This window comes from Rhinatrema bivittatum, chromosome 12 (assembly GCF_901001135.1).
Source record: "Rhinatrema bivittatum chromosome 12, aRhiBiv1.1, whole genome shotgun sequence".
Lineage (NCBI taxonomy): Eukaryota > Metazoa > Chordata > Amphibia > Gymnophiona > Rhinatrematidae > Rhinatrema > Rhinatrema bivittatum.
In genome coordinates, this window is record NC_042626.1 from 19,721,156 (window position 1) to 19,728,840 (window position 7,685).

Sequence of the window (7,685 nt, forward strand, 5' to 3'; positions counted from 1 at the left end):
GGCCGCTAACAGTGTGTTCTGCCTGAGCGCACTTTACTGTATCGGCCCGATAGCCACATAACTCTAGGACTGCCGAAGACCAGTCCTAAAGGTAGCCAGATAAAACTATCCATCTGGCTTTAGCATAGCAGGATATGCTCAGTAGCGCAACTGGAAAAATCATATTGAAAGCTTTCCACACATTGGGGCAGATGTAGTAAACTGTTTTAATGTGCACGAAAACTCCTACGTCATGGATTGCAAGCAATTAATGCCTAAAAAGCAGCTTATCTTAGTGTTAAGACAGAATCTATGCTAACAAGATAAGGAGATGCAAAAGCATGCAAGATCGCTCATTACCTATTGGCGCAGTGAACCGTGTGCATTAAAACGTACAAAATGTAACTCGGACGCCTTAATGCGAAAACCCTAACTCTTCCTCCGGGAGGTGCAGTTATGATTTTGCAAAAACGCACACACGTTCCCTTGAACTTTCTAACCTTATTGTTACTACAAGCCTAGGGCAGAGAGTTTCTCTTCAGCTCCCTGTACATTGTAGGGCTAATTCCAACTTGTCCACTTCTCCATGTGTTCATGGTCACTTAAATTTACACCGAGATTTCTGTACATTTGACCACTTCTCAAACTGTCTGCTTTAAGCCACGGACTTGCATCAAATTTGGAGAACAAGGTACACGATAGGAATGTGCAACCCAAAAAGGTTCGGTTTGGTTTTTGTTTTGGGGAGGGTTTTGTTTTTTTGGTTTGTTTATTTTTTTTCATTTTGGTTTGTTTTACAAACTAGAAAAAACCCCCCCATTAAACCCCAAACAATCCCTCCCCCCACCCCGAAAAAAAAAACCCCAGACCTTGCCAAGGCTCTACCACTCCCCTCCTGCCCATTAAAATCAAACCCTGAGCTGGGCCCAGTTGAGTCTTCTCTGGTCCTCTCTCACCCTCCCAGAAATGCTCCCTTCCTCTCCAACCCTCAGTTACCCACTTCCGAATGTCATCTGCATATATTTTATAATTTACATTGAGGCTAGATAAGAGGTGACAAAATGGGAGAAGACAGATGTTGAATAGAATAGCGGAGAGGGCAGATCCTTGAGGAACTCCAGAATTGATAAAATATAATTTGTTGCGGGTGAGACTGTAGATAAGATGTAAATCATTCAGGTACCTTGCCATTGATGCCTATATTTTTAAGGTTATTGCAGAGAATATTGTGATCTGGTGTATCGAATGCAGCGGATATGTCTAGAAGAATGAGAATGTAATCTACATTTGAGTCAAAACCACGAATTATGGAGTCAAATGAAGAAAGAAGTAGGGTTTCCGTACTGTGGGCTTTACAGAAACCATATTGGTTTGGGTGTAAGATGTTATGTTCCTCAATGTATTCATTGAGTTGGTGTCGATGACTTTTGCTGGAGTTGTTAGTGATGGAATGGGACGATAATTACTTAGTATAATTGTGTCGGTTGATTTTTTCTTGGGAATTGGTAATATTGACGGGTTTTTTTGAGAATTGTTGGAAAAGTATCAGAAGATAATGATAGATTAATTAGGTGAGTTAGTGATGGTGTGATTGATTCACGGATGTCTTTTAGAAGTTTGCCAGAACATGGATTATAGGGACTATTAGAAATGTTTATCTTTGAGAGAATATGAATAATAGAATCAACTGATATTTCCTACTCCCTGCCAGCAAAAGCAATGCCCTGCCATGCCGCCAGCTTTCCCCGGCAGATAAAGAGGCCCTGCTCTGCAGCCAGTGGTGAAAGAAGAGATCTAAAATGTGTAGAGATCTATAGCAGCCTGGTTTCCTAATAAGAGTTATATTGGTATTCTAGGGCCTGGTGTAATGCTTTTCTTCCCTCCACATAGCTCCTAACCTGGCAGGACGTGCACCGATTTGATTCTCCCCAAAACAATCTGGGGAGTGCCCTTCACGCTAGGACTCCTCTCCCATAGAAGCTTCCTCCTCGACTCCTACAAAACTCCCTTTGACCCTCTTATAGACAGGTCCAACTCTTCAGCCACCTCATAGGGGAGGAGCTGCCAATTCTAGTCCTATCTGTGGGGAACTAGGGACATCTAGTGGCCAGTCCATAGGGGTGCCACACCTGCCACTAGATTCCAACATTATTGATGGCTAAGGATTCATTCCCTCCACCTTGGGACTCTGCACGGTACCTCCACAGCATCTCCAGCTGACTTAGAATGTGGAAGACCCAATCTGAGAATCGAACGGGGGGGACCCTCCACATAGCAGAAGCACCAATCTAGCCCACGAGATTTCATTTATGGTTTCTTAGACTTTGACAGAGAAGTCAGGAAGCAGCAAATATATTTGGCCTTTGTAGTTCTGTTATTTTAGTTTTTTAATGTACTATTTGTTTATATGCCAACATCAGCTTGGTCTTAGCACAATTGAACGCTGGCGATTCCATGCCTTGCTCTGTCACTTTTGCTTCTTCTGGTCCCCAACTGGTGGGCTCTCTCCATTGGAGGTTTCCCTCCTCTTTCAGAGATCCTGAGGTGCTCCGGCATCCACCTTTCACAGAATCTCTGTCCTCCAAATCTTTATTTGAATAGCGAATTACAAAAAATACCTCACGTTCTTTCTCACTTCAGATGAGGTCACATCTGTATCTAATCTTGGGATTCTTTTCAGTCATAGTCCCATCAATGCACTTCACTCAGTCTCCAAAAAGGTTTCTGCCAGGCCACTGTGGTCCATAACCCTTCTGGGATGCCTCTAGGCCCTACCCAAGAGCCCAATAAATGTTCACTGACCTCCCACAGCTTGGCCTTACTAGACTGTGTCAACTGGCTGTCCTCCTGGGAGCTATGGAGACCCCCACTCAATTCTCAGAAACTCTGCAGGAGGAATCCCAGGCTGAATGCCACTTTATAGTGACCCACAAAACTCCCCCTTGTGGCTGATCATCATAACGCCCCTTAAAGAAATATACCATCCCCCCAGTAAATCTCTGCCACCATTACACATCACTATCACCCAAACGAAGAGGTTAAGTGACATGCCTCAACATTTAACTCAAGACAATTTTCTTGATTTTGGACCCCCATCACAGGTAAATATCATTCCCAGGTAAGCCCCTCTGTCAACTTCAGAACTGAGAATTCATTCATAAATTAATCCAATATGGGAGGGCCAAACCCCCTCTTCAAGTTGGTCTGGTTAAAGCATTGTGACATATTCTTGACCTTTTGACCTTCTTTCTGAAAGGAAGAAGGCTTATGAGATCAACATGTCTCTTGTGTGTGTGTGTGTGTGTGTCTCTAATAACTTTGTCTTTCGGTGTCCTCAGCACAGCTCAGGGGGCCCCAAGAGGATGCAGGCAGAGGTATTATTATTTTTATTTTTGGGGGGGGGGGAGGACGCTCCACGTGTATACACGGATGCACACACATCGTGGAAAGTGGGCTCTGAATTAGAAGTGCCACCGTAACTTTGGTTAAATAAAATTCAGAACCGCACAGCAGCCCTCGACAGAGCCTGCCCGATCTGCCTCGGTTAAGCATGGAATGGTACTGTTTAATCTTTTGACCAGGACATTTTTTGGATCTTAATTTAATAAAGAAAGCGAGCAGCATGATTCAGAGAAATCGCCACTGCTACAACAGCTGAGTTTTGCTCCGAGGTCAGCAATCCTAGTTTGGAGGAGAAGGCTTGTGCTGAGCATGGCTGGGCGTGTGCATGTTACAGAGCAGGTGCTTCTGTCTGTATGAGGGGCGGCTGTCACCGTGCCTGATCTGCTTCCGTGGCGTAAACTTGCCCAGTCGACGGGCTCTGCTCTTTATGTTTTTATGTTTATATCCATGGATGTAAATGTGTGCCCCGCCTGGAGGGGGCAGGGAAAAGAAAGGCTTTTCAATAAATAAGTAACATAAAGACTCACGCGTGCACCCCGTACGTGCGTTCCGGGTGGTGAGGCTGCGCAAGCTTGGCATTTACGTGCATCCGTTTCCATTTTTTATTTAAAGTATGAATGTAAATTTCCCCATGAAAGTAAATGTGGGCAGGCAGGTTCCCCGGGGTAAATTTTCAAAGTGGGAGTTTACAGCCCTTTGAAAATTACCCCCCCCCCCCCCCATGGTGCCCTTTGGGCCAGATATTCGTTTTCGGAAGGGGAATAGGATCCTTTTATTTATCTGAGCTGCTGCACCTCTTTGAAGCCCATTAACGGGGCAATTCTCTGAGCTCATTCTGTGTTTTGTGCTGCGCCGCTGAATATCCCAGCTAAGTTAGCTGAGCATTGCCCTCATTCTGTTCCCGGAAGGATTCGGCTAATCGATGTCATTCCCCTGACTGTGAAAGCCAGGAGATTCTGATATATTCAGGGTTACAGATGCAACCTCCTTTCACATCCATGGTCGCTTCATCCAGGGAATAAAGTTCATGTTAGGTCTTTCAGACACAGCCTCAATTCTTACTCTTTAGCCTGGGGTACAGAGAAATCCTCCCTCTCCGGTCACAGCAGAGCGGGATTGGGGATATTCATGCCGTCAGCTCAGAGGCTCACGTCACCGCCTACTCTACATGACCATTTTACAAACCCACAAAAACTAAATTTGCAAGGGATGACCCTGCACAGCATGGAAGTCCATTCCATTATTTTAAGTACTGTGCCGGCAGCTACACAATAAAAAGCATCACCTCATATATGAGTCTGTGTGTGTGTATATAATATATATATATATATATATATATATAATTTGTTTGTTGATCATTATTTCTGTAAGTATTAAATTATAAAGACAGTTAATAGTAAATGGTAACCACACCCTTTCCCATTTAGAGTATATTATCGAACTATGTAACCGTATAATAATGGCACCCTTTGGATAAATTAGAAACCACATATTTGTGCCTAACTGTAAACTGTTGTGATGGTGCTCTACTATACAACGGCATAGAAAAGTTTTTAAATAAATAAATAAATAAGAAGAAAATGTTTGCTTTTGATTTCCTGATCACATCTAAAAATGTGTATATCTTTAGGTTAATCATAAGACAGGCCTCTAATATTAAAATAATAATAATAATAATAATAATCTGCTTTGCAATATTTAACATGACCACCAGATGTCTCCCAGCACAACATCCATGGCTTTTCCTTACACAGCTTTATCTGGCTTTTTCCAAACCTTACATTCTGCCACTCCGCTTTAGCTGTGCCATTCATTCCTATTCACTTATCCTTTCATAACTTTCCCCCTCTCCACACACACACAAACCACACCACCACCACCATAAATTGTAAGCCCGCTGTGAAAAGGGCAATACTTTTGAAACTGTGGTGATTTTCTTTTGGAACGACGGTATATAAAATGCTTAAAGAAAAAAAACAACAACAACAAAAAAAACCCTAGTGTTTCTGAATGTAACTCATGTTGAGCATCCAATGGAAAGGCATGAACTAATCTAAAATAAATAAAATAATGGGAACGGGGCTGCTTATTTTTCTATACCAATTTTCATCACATTTCAAAACAGTGTCCAATAAAATCAGGCCCAGATTTAGGCACAGGCAACCAGTGCAAGTGGAAGGGTGTCCAGCTGCCCTGGGCAGGGATGTCATCACGTGATCTCTCTCTCTCTCTCTCTCTCAATGTGCACATGACAAACGACCCTAGATCCTCAATGAAATACAAACCCACAAAAAGGAAAACGCCCTTCAGCTCCGTGCCTCACCCAAGCCACTTCTCGTCTCCACCGTCCTTTCAAATACTCCTGCCCTTACCGGCTACTCTGCCCACCCCGCCCATTTCCTGCCCTAGGCCACCACCTGCCTCACCTAATACTTCTGCCGACCCTGCAGGCAACACAGGCAACTGCATAGGGCGCCACATTTTGAAGGTACCAAATATCCAGGCCTGCTTCTGCTTGCCTTAGGGCCATTTGCTGACAGAGATTAAAAAGGGCGCTGTCATGGTACTCTGCCTATGGATCCCAAAACCTTAAATCTGGCCCTGAATAAAATAACCACATTAACTACCAATGGAGGACTATATTGTGCAATGTACACTTGTGTCCGATATCACTTATATGGGCTATAACCATGTGTTGGTTATGGCTTAAATATTCATGTATATTGTTTTTTTTAATGTATATCAATATTGAATTGTAAGTGCTCCCAATCAAAAAGTCCCTTTTTTTAGTTTTACATTTTTATACCATAAAAGGTTAATTTTTTGAGCATATCTTAAACGATGAATAGGTTGCCTGAAGACCACTCTCTCCCACACGGTCACCCCAATCCGCGTGTTCTTAAGCAGGAAATTCTGCACGCTCATCTTGTTTCTACGTGGGATGCCACCATCTCTAATTTTATTGTATTCGGCTTCTGCAAAAAAACACCGTCAGTGTTTCGACGAAAGCCGTCTTCCTCGGGGACTGGGGGAGCTGTGTTAAATCTCTAAATTTTAAAATTCCGTCCCCACCTCAGCCGTGCACACTGTATAATTAGTTGCTTACGTTTGCGACATTATATTCACTTCTATCGCGCCGCTTACTTGTCGGACGGCATATCTGTATGTCTTTGTTTTAACACAGTTCCCCCAGTCCCCGAGGAAGACGGCTTTCGTCGAAACACTGGCGGTCGCCACCCCCAAATATTCAGCATGCCATACAGCAAATATCTAGACAATAATCCACAGTGACTGTACTTGTCCACCAATTGTGTAGGTTTTTTCCACGACAGATTCCAGTTTGGTGTCCAGACTATTTTTAAGTTGAGCTATTTTTCCCATCACTTCTCGGACAATGTTGGGAAAAAGAAGCACACCTGGAAAAGGCCCTGCTCCTACAGCCAGGATTTAACTAATTTCCTAAACTTCATAAAATCCATCGCCATTCGAATATTCAAGGGCAATGAGTTCCACACTAGGGGAGCCTGATACTGAAAAGCAGATTGTCTCATTCCTTCTAGAGTAGATTCCCATGGCGAAGTCATTCTTGCTAATAAACAATCCTACAGCCAACAGGCAACCAATGAAGATTCTGCAGTAAGGGGGAGGCATGGTCACACTTAGAAACAACCAAAACAATTCTTGCTGCAGTATTTTGCAGCAAGCCTTTACTGTTAATCTTGCAAGGTTACCTCTGAGCAACAGGATAGACATGGGGGATGGGCAGGCGTGAGACTATATGGAGTGTAGGCAAGGAGATGAGAGATGAGAGCACAAATGCTCAAGGTCTAGGCAAATTATATTCTAACCACTGCCTCTCTGCTGCACACCCATCTCCGAGCCTGTCTGCAAATGGGTCTGGTTTGCAAATACCATGATGAGAGTGAACCTCACTCTTAAAGCGGGGTATGTTGGATGTGATCTCACTCTCTCAGACTTACTGCTAATGCCCTTCTTAATAACTTCCATTGTGCCAAAGAGCTTTCTCCTGGAGCTCACAGGATGTGATATGTATAGGCAGCATATCAAGGAAGTTATTTTTAATGGGCACCCAATCCAGTGCAGACTATTTCTGTTACATTCTGTCCCATTTTTTTTTTTTTTAGATCTTTGATTTCATCTGTTATGACATGATGATCTTCTGTCTCTCCAGACACAGAATAGTCACTGGCTACTGACCCTTCTATCAGCAATGCAGTTCTTGTGTTTTTCTCCTTTACCATCATGCTGGCCATTTTTTCTAGGGTCCAAGCTTTTTATGGCTT